Source organism: Capricornis sumatraensis, chromosome X (genome assembly GCF_032405125.1).
Source record: "Capricornis sumatraensis isolate serow.1 chromosome X, serow.2, whole genome shotgun sequence".
In the NCBI taxonomy this organism is placed as follows: Eukaryota; Metazoa; Chordata; class Mammalia; order Artiodactyla; family Bovidae; genus Capricornis; species Capricornis sumatraensis.
In genome coordinates, this window is record NC_091092.1 from 117,202,541 (window position 1) to 117,212,320 (window position 9,780).

The following is a 9,780-nucleotide window of genomic DNA, read 5'->3' on the forward strand; positions in this document are numbered from 1 at the left end:
CTTCATTAATATTTTCTAAGCAATTTTCCACAGTTCACTGCATACATATCTTGCACATTTTTCATTAAAGTTACATTTCAGAATATGATGTTCTTTGATGCTGTCATAAATAATATTTTTGAGTAATGTAATTCTTTAATTAACTGTTTGTCCTATTTAGAATTACACTTGATTTTTTTCTTGAGCTTGTACCTTGTATAGCAAGTAATCTTGCTATATTGACTAATTTATTCTAACTCACTAACGATAGATTGCTTTCAGATATTGTAAATACATAATGATGCAATCTGTGAATAATGTCTGTCGCATTCCTTCTTTGTCAGTCCTTGCAGCTGCTAAGTCGCTTCAGTCATGTCTGACTCTTTGCTACCCCATGGACTATAGCCCACTAGGCTCCTTTGTCCATGGAACTCTCCCAGCAAGAATAATCCTTATGCCTTTGGTTTTATCTTTTCCTTGCTTTATTGCCCTGGCTAGGGCTTCCCTAAAATGTTGAGCAAAATTAGTGATAATAAGCATTCTTGTGTTGTTCTTGATCTCAAGGGAGTAAGTTTTCAGTATTTCACCATTAGTTATTATATTTGCCTCAGTTGTCTGAAGGTTTTTTTTTTTTTTTTTTTGCTTTTAATCATGGTAAATTTTGCCTAATGGCATTTTTGCATATTTGGGGATAAATCTATGATTTTTTCCCTTTTGTTCTGTTAACTTTGTTTGATTTCTAAAAGATACAAAACATAAATTTATCTTGGATTAAAAAGTATTTGTTTATGTATATTACAGTTGCTACATCTTGGATTAAGTTTGTTAAGCATTCCTCCTCTTTTTTTGGGGGGGGGCATGAAAGAGACTTTTGATTTTCCTATGAAAGTCTTGTTGGTTTGATATAAATTTCGAATGCGTCAAATTAAACTTTTTTGGAAGGTTTTCACTGTTTCTATTTTCTGGAAGAAAATCAAATTTCCTAAGTTTTCTTTCTTAACTGTATTTTTCTTGGAATTTTGCCATTTCATTTCATGTCAAATGTATTGGATACAACTGCTTATAGGCTTCCCAGGTGGCACTAGTGGTAAAGAACCTGCCTGCCAATGCAGGAGATATAAGAGATGCTGATTCAGTCCCTGGGTCAGGAAGATCCCCTGGAGGAAGGCATGACAACCCACTCCAGTATTCTTGCCTGGAAAATCTCATGGACAGAGGAACTTGCCAGGCTACAGTCCATGGGGTCACAAAAGTCAGACATGACTGAAGCAACTTAGCATACATGCACACACAACTGCTTTAATTTTACATCTATGTCTCAAGAATCTGTAGGGATGACCCCCTTTATGTTCCTCATATGAATTATGTGTGCCTTCTCATTTTTCTAAATCAGCCTTGCTAGATGTTTTGAAAGGGATAATAAAGATATTAATAAAGATATTAGCCCTTTCAAAAGAGAATTTTCTCAGTTTTGTTGATATTATTTTATATTTTTAAAAATTCATTAGATTTTTATTTTAATTTTATTGTTTTATTTTCTCTACTTTACCATTTTTTTCTGAAGTCTTGTGAGTAATGATCAGATCCTGGATTTTCCAGCATTTTTTCTTTTGCATTTAATGTGGGAAGTTTTCTTTTGGTGCATCCTACACATTTGAAAAGATTCTTGAGGTATAACTGACATACCATAAATTTGATAATTGTAAAATGTATGGTGCATTATGATTTACATATATGTATATATTTATGAAATAAGAGAATAACTATATCTGTTACCTGCCAAATTTTCCATGTGGAGTTGTATAATCACCCCTGCTAACTTTCTCTATGGCCCCAAGTCCAGGTGGTGAACATTCTTATACAAACATGTTTATGGACATATGCTTTAATTTCTCTGGAATAAACACCAGCAGTGGAAGGCATGAATCACAGCATAAATAGGATAGAGTCAATGAGTTTTTCCAAATAATTGAATCATTTAATATTCTGTTAGTAGTGGATGAGAGTCACTGTAGCTCTATATCATTGCTTAGAATGGTCAGTATTTTAAACTGTAGTCCTTAGAGGTGTACAGTGATATTTCACAGTCACTCTAAATGGTATAGGTATAACCAAATCATTGATTTTCCTGTCCTGGCATACATAGTGGAGAAAATGTAGTATAGGCCTAATGCCTATCCTTCCCTTTCCACTTGCTTTGGGCTTCCCTGGTGGCTCAGAGGTTAAAGCAGCCACCTCCAATGCGAGTAGACCCAGGTTCGATCCCTGGGTCGGGAAGATCCCTAGGAGAAGGAAATGGTAACCCACTCCAGTATTCTTGCCTGGAGGATCCCATGGATGGAGAAGCCTGGTAGGGCTACAGTCCACGGGGTCGCAAAGAGTCGGACACGACTGAGCGACTTCACCTTCCTACCTTTGTGTATATATTTATTTTTGACCACAAGCTAGATTTTCTGTGTGAAACACTATGGAGATAACTAGAGGCCAGGGAGCATTTCATTTTGCTTATGAGGGACAGTTAGTGTTGGAGTAATTCATCTCATAGCAGTGAGGGATTGTGTCCTTTTAAGGCTGGGTTTCAGATTTTGTGAAGAGTTTTATATTTCTGATTCAAATTTACATTTAGGGCATATCCTCTCAGAGATATCAAATGATTTGTTGGATTGTTTTCCAGAACGTCTCCTTGGTATTGTGTAGTCAGGTCCAGTTTGTGTTCCCTGCTGGAAGCCCTGATCAGCTGCATAACTTCTCAGCTACAACTTTCTGCTTAGCATTTTGGATCCTCAGTCATCTCTTTTGTATTATAAAAGGACTTAAGAGGAAAAAGTGGTATCAAATTTGGGTCTCATCACTTAGGCTTCTCCTGTCTCTGAGATCCAGTTCTTCCTTTGGTCTTTGGTGCCTTTTAATAATACCTTTAATATTTTCCAGATTTCCTAGGTTTTGTCAGTAGGAGGCTTGAGCTGAAATGGTCTACAAATACTGGAAGCAGAAAGTGAAAAGTGAAAGTGAAGTAGCTCAATCGTGTCTGACTCTTTGCGACCCCGTGGACTGTAGCCTACCAGGCTCCTCCTTCCATGGGATTCTCCAGGCAGGAATACTGGAGTGGGTTGCCATTTACTTCTCCAGGGGATCTTCCCAACCTAGGGATCGAACCCAGGTCTCCTGCATTGCAGGCAGATGCTTTAACCTCAGAGCCACAGACATCTCTCTAAATACAATTTTTTTGAAATATGTATTAGTTTGTGATAGTTTTGCTTCTTGTAGCCAATCAATCCAAACAATATTAAGAAGATAAAGTATTTCAGGGCAAATGTTTCTTGAGGATTCAATCCTTTTTGTCATTGTCTGCCTGATTTCCAATTTAAAATTTGACTGAATCCATAAGCTTTTCCACAGTCCCCAACATGTGCCAAGTGTGATCCATCTGTTGGAGGTACATTGTTGGGTTACTGCTTAATGTGGACTCAATCAAGAAGATTAGGAGATATATTAGAGAAGATATAAAATATGGGTATGTACATGTTCTTTATTGGCATAAATTAATGACACTTGATCACATATTGTCTTAAAATAGATATTAATGATTTCAGAAAAATTTACATCAAACAATGACAATCTCTGTCCAAGTAAGTTTGCCCATCGCTTATCTATCTATATAATTAAAACAGTGTCCGTCATTTGATAATAAATGAACTATAAATTGCATGTATCAATATGAATGACTCTCACAAATAAAATATTGAGCAAAAAAAAAAAAAAAGTCAGTGGCATACCAAGACCTTTAGTGTGTACTCATTTATATATTGGAGATGCTCATTTGATCAAGGAAGACTATTAATCAGACTACCCATACAACTTGAAATACTGAAAGACAGATAGTTGGAGAGAGGGAGACAGAGAAAGAGGGAAGGAAAGAGCGACTGAAGAACAAACAAAGGCAGTGGTCAGCCAGAAAAATATACAAAGTGAAGATCCATAGAATTCAGTTGAATATTTGTAGCTGTCTTTCTCTCTGAAGAATATACAAATTCAGGTAGCTTACTAGAGGTAGAACAATGAGCAGAACTTCCAGTAAACTCACCAGGCCATAAGGGATGTAAGAGGTTGTAAATTTTGCTCGGGATTTTGAATGGGATGTGGAAGCAACAGTAAAGCCAGAAATGACCAACTCTTACCAGGCTCATCTCTGAATCATTTGAATCTCTGTTTGGAATAGATAGGTCTGAAAACGATAGTGTTGCTAGTAGTGAAGCCAGAATGAAGTTTAACTTGAATTATGTCTACAATTTTCATATATAGTTTTGGCATACAATTAAAAATGGCCAGGATAAGTAGGAGAAAAGAACATGTGACCAAAACCCAGTTGAAACAGCAGATAATGGAACTATAATAACAAGTTAACCAGATAAAAGACCTTTCAGATATTCATTAAAAATGCCTATGTTCAAGTAAATAGAAGACAAAATTAAGAGTTTTAGTGGCAAACTGAAAATTATAAAAAATCAGTTCTTGTTTCATGTACTGAAGTTCTGTAATTAGGCACTTAAATATTAGGAAGATTGTCACCTGATAAATGGATTCATTAATTATAATGAAATGTTCCTATATGTCTCCAGTTATACTCTGTTTCTTGAAGTATACTTTGGCATTATTAATACAGTTTGTTTTAAAGTTGATGATCTTGCCATTCATTTTCTATTTTCCCCATCTCTTTATTTTTTCTGTTCCTCTTTTGTGCTTCTTTTTGAATATTGAATATTTTTTATTAATTCAATTTAAATTCCTCTTTTGAATTTTTATTTGTGGCAGTTTATTTTTAAATTTTTTTTTTTAATCTCTGACTTTGTTTTTAATTCTTAAGCCCTATGATTGGATAGTTTACAAATCTGTGCTAATGATATAGCTCCTCTACTTTAACTTTTCTAATGAGTTGGCAAAAGCATCATTACCAATCACACACATATAAGTAGTTCTACAGTTGTGTTTCTGAATTCCTGTTTAAAAGACAATCCTGAATTATAACTTAGTCTGACTTCATGAAGAATGCAAAAGCAAAATTTGCTATCATATCTTGTCACATGAATTTTAAAAGCATCTGACCTTAAAGATTATCTATAAAATGTGAGGTGCCAAATATTCTTTATTTGATGCTATACATAAACCATACTAAAGTGTCTTTCATTAAGTAAAAGGCAGTATTTTAGATAAAGAATTTTAATTAAATTGGCATAGTTAAGACCAAAAAGATACAGTGGACATTGTCAGTGTGTCTTTAGCCCTTGCATAAATAGGCTAATGAGCACAACTTGAAACACAGGTGACTCTCATGCAAGTCTATGAGACAGTGAAGGTACCTTCTCAGCATATATATATATATATATATATATATATATATATATATATATCAGTTATAGAAATCTGAGCATAAAACCAATCTCCTGTAGGGTTTGAGAAGACATTCACCATCTTCCTGAAAAGTTTGACATTTCTGATTCAAGTTCAGTCATCTCTTTAGAAAGGGAAAACAGTGATAATCCTTGTTGAACTGGAATTACTATCAAAATTCAAAAAGCTGACCATATTCATTAAGCCACAAGCCAATCTTATTTAAATCAGGACTGTCCAACAGAAATATTCCATCAGTCATTCATGATCTGAATTCTAGTGTATGAGATCAATTTAAATATGGTACACATAAGAAGTCATGAGACATTTCCGTTTTGTAATAAATAAGTCAGTGGACAACTATTACTCATTAGCAGCTTTTTTGAGATAAACTATCGTCTTCCCTTTCTCCCTTCTTCTTAATCCCAGTGAACATCACTTTTGCTCCAGGAATGCACTTCTTATGATTCTTCAAGTAATCCATCAGTGTCTCCTCTCCCCAGGTGATGCCTTTGTTCTTGTTGGGATTCGTGTAAGAGAATCTAGCAGCTTGACCTGTCTTTCACCCAAACAGACCATGGAGATTTGGCCCAGTCTTGTGCTTGCCTCCCTTTTCCACAATATGGCACGGGGCACACTTCCAAACAGAAATCTTGTCCTTGTCAGCGTCACCCATTTTTAAATCGTTCCTTCTCCTCGGACGGCTGAGAGGTTCCTGCTTCAAGCCGCAAGCGGAATGTCCCACTCTCTAAGCCCAAGGACACACCCCTATGGCCATTTGAAAACCTCTCCACACATTCTTTGACCTCCTTTCCTTCAAGAGATGCGTTTCATGGCTCCTCCCAAGATTCTAGGTCAAGCCTAGTGAATCTTTGTAACCAATACAATGCAACAGTTGTGATGCTATATAATAAAACTGACATTATCAGCCATCACCAGCAGAGGGCGCCGTGTTGGTCCGCCACCCTGTGCTTTTCAAGCACAGATCACAGGTCACTGTGGTTCTCGGTTTCCATATTTCCTTTCATATCCGGTAGAACTTCCGGTAATAACGTAAATTACCGGTTGTCCGCCGGCAAATTGACTCAGGTGTGTTTATATGGATAGGTCTTAATTCACTGTTAGCTTGGAAAGATAATTTTGCCAGATACAGAATTCTACTGACGTTTTATTTTGTTTTTGTTTAGTATCAGAAAGATTCTGCTCCATTATCTCGGTTTTCTATGGATTCTGTTGAGAAGGCCACCACTGTCGTTTCTAGGGAGGTAACGTATTTTTCTCAGAAGTTTTGATTTTTGTACACTTCACTAATATCCTGTATATTTCATATAAATATCAAAAAGACGTTTACTAGTGAAATATTTTAAAATTTAAATAGCTGTTTTGTCAATTCTAAATTTTCCATTTGTGTAAATAAAAGGATAATTTATTGGAATGACAATAGCAATAAAATATAGCAAGAGCAAAAATATCTTATTAAAAATAGCAAAAGGCAATGTATTTTTTTTCTTACTAAAATGCATAAAAAATCTGCACAGACTTTACATAACCAAAATTTGGAGGGCATATAAAATAGTACTGAGTTTTTGGAAATTAATTTGCTATTTTTTAACCAATACTTTAAATTTACCTACCCTTTTCCTCCATAATTGGCTTTCTATGACTGTATCTGACAGAATTTGTTGAAGATATGTATATAAATATGGCTACAAAAAGGCACAACAGCTATTTCTAGTACACTATATTGTATTCATACTATAAATGCATTGCAGATTTTATACCCAAATAGATCTTATACAATTGCAGAAGATATATCCAGGACATATTTTTAATAAAAAGCAAGCAAGTTTATTTCACATGTGTTTACAAGTAAATAAATATTACTTATATAGATGTATATTTATATGTATGTTTGTTCAGGTACACTCTTCGTTGCTAATCATGGTTACTTCTGTCAAAGGATATAGATCTGTGTTTCTTGGAAAATTTACACTGAGCACACATCTTATTTTTAATCAATAAAATAAAACAGTTAGATGGCAGCATATTACTGATGATGCTTTTTAACTGTCTATTTTTATAAGTAGTATGATACAGTGAGAAGTTATGCTTAAAAGCAGAATTATGGCAAAGGTGGATGGGAAAGAAATAATATGAAAAAATATAGAAAATATATGTGGAGAAAAATTTAATTTTTATGTTAACCATTTATAAGAAACAGACCTCTAATTAGTCATTGAAATCATTGTACTGGGGGCGATAAATAAAAGTGTCAGAATGCTTTTTTCATTGTTCTACTGGGATTAAATGTCAGGTGTAACATGTAGAATTTACTTAATATACAGGAGCTTCTCTTGCCATGATATCAGGAAAAGTGACAGCAGTAATCAGGGTCAAAATCCTCTCAATTTTTATCTGATCAGTGTACAGAAAAAGACAAAACTATAATCTTGTTGTATAGAGTTTTCATGCCATTTCTTATGATGTGTATGAAATGTTTAGTGAGAATTGCTGTTCTTTAGAAAAATGTGTTTAGATTTAACTGTGAGGAATCCAGCAATATTGCTAAATGCAGTTATTAATTCTAATTTGTTACATGTAGATTATTTTGAGATATTCTGGAAACATAAATATCCAACTGAATAAAGCTGTGTTCATTTCTTTTCTTGTCAATTATTTATGCATTTTTAACTTTTGCATGCATTGTCCACCCCTGCTGCTGCTAAGTCGCTTCAGTCGTGCCCGACTCTGTGCTACCCCATAGACAGCAGCCCACCAGGCTCCCCTGTCCCTGGCAAGAACATTGGAGTGGGTTGCCACTAGACCTCCATAAAATGTTGAAAAGAACTAGTATTAATAGGCATCCTTGCCTCCATTCTTATCTCAGGTTGTGTTTCTCAATGTTATATTACTAATTATGATATCTGCTTTAGTTTTCTGAGGCTTTTTTAAAACTCATAACTGGATGGTAAATTTGCCTGATGGTTTGTCTATGTTTGTAGTGAAAGTGACAGGGTTATTTGTCTTTTGTTGAGGAGAATTGATGTTAAAATATTAAGTCACTTAAGAATTCAGGTTTGGATTAAACTCAGTTTGTTCATGGGTAGTAACAATTGAAATGTATTTGGATTCATAAGAATTTTTTTTCTTATGTTGTCATGATGCATATCAATCTTCCTTTCCTATACTGCTCTTGTCAGTTTAGTGTAAAATTTATAAGGATGTCATTAAATACTTTGGTTAGTGTTTTTATTATTTCTATTCCATGTAATGGATTGAGCAAGACTGGTATTATTTATTTCCGAATTTTATTGAAAAGTTTACACAATCAGGCATCAGACCATAGAAATCATTTGTAGGAAGGAATTTTATTATGAATTCAATTAAAATCTATAGGATTTTGAAAATTTCTTGTTTTGTTGCAGTGTATTTTTCTGGAATTTTGTCATATCATATAATTTCAAATATTATATAAGGATCTCAAGCATCTACAGTGATGATCCATTCTATATTCCTGGTGTTGATAATGTATGTCTTCCTTTGTGTGTGGTCAGTCTTGACAGGAATTATAATTTTTTAACATTTAACTCCCCTGAAAAAAATTTTGGGGTTTATCAATGTATATATTTTTCTGAATTTCATTAGCTAATTCTAATTCTTTTAAATCCACTATCTTTTTTTGCTTGTTTAAATCAGCTCTTTGCCTCTCCGTTTTTGAGGTGCCTTATCAGATCTCCAAATTTCAGTGTTTCTTCCTCTACTTTTAATGCTAAAATGTTTCTTTAGACACATTTTGGTGGACCCCACACATTTTTAACAGCCTTTCTTAGGTGTGAGTGAAAGTGAAAGTTGCTCAGTCATGTCCAACTCTTTGGGACCTCATGGACTACACAGTCCATGGAATTATCCAGGCCAGAATACTGGAGTGGGTGGCCATTCCCTTCTCCAGGGGATCTTCCCGACCCAGGGATCATACCCAGGTCTCCCACATTACAGGCAGATTCTTGACCAGCTGAGCCACCAGATATAATTGACTTAAAATGAGTTACACAACTTTGAAATGATGTAACTTTTGAGATATTTATGTATTTGTAAAATCCTCACCACAGTTAGGGTCTCCCTGGTGGTTCAGATGGTGTAGAATCTGCCTGCAGTGCAGGAGACCTGCGTTCAATCCCTGGGTCGGGAAGATCCCTGGAGAAGGGAATGGCTAGCCACTCCAGTATTCTTGCCTGGGAAATCCCATGGACAGAGGAGCCTAGTGGGCTACAATCCATGGGGTCACAAAGAGTCAGACATGACTGAGCAACTAACACTTTTACCACAATTAAGATGACAAACACATTTATCCCCCTCCCAGGTTTCCATATACACCTTTGAATTTTTCCTCCTTCTAATCCAGTCAAGTTCTGT

General features: G+C 35.1%; 1 pseudogene; it reads right to left on the bottom strand.

Moving 5' to 3' along the window:
- Nucleotides 1-5,730: 5,730 nt before the first annotated feature.
- Nucleotides 5,731-6,043, bottom strand: LOC138071255 (cytochrome c pseudogene; annotated as a pseudogene).
- Nucleotides 6,044-9,780: the final 3,737 nt, after the last annotated feature.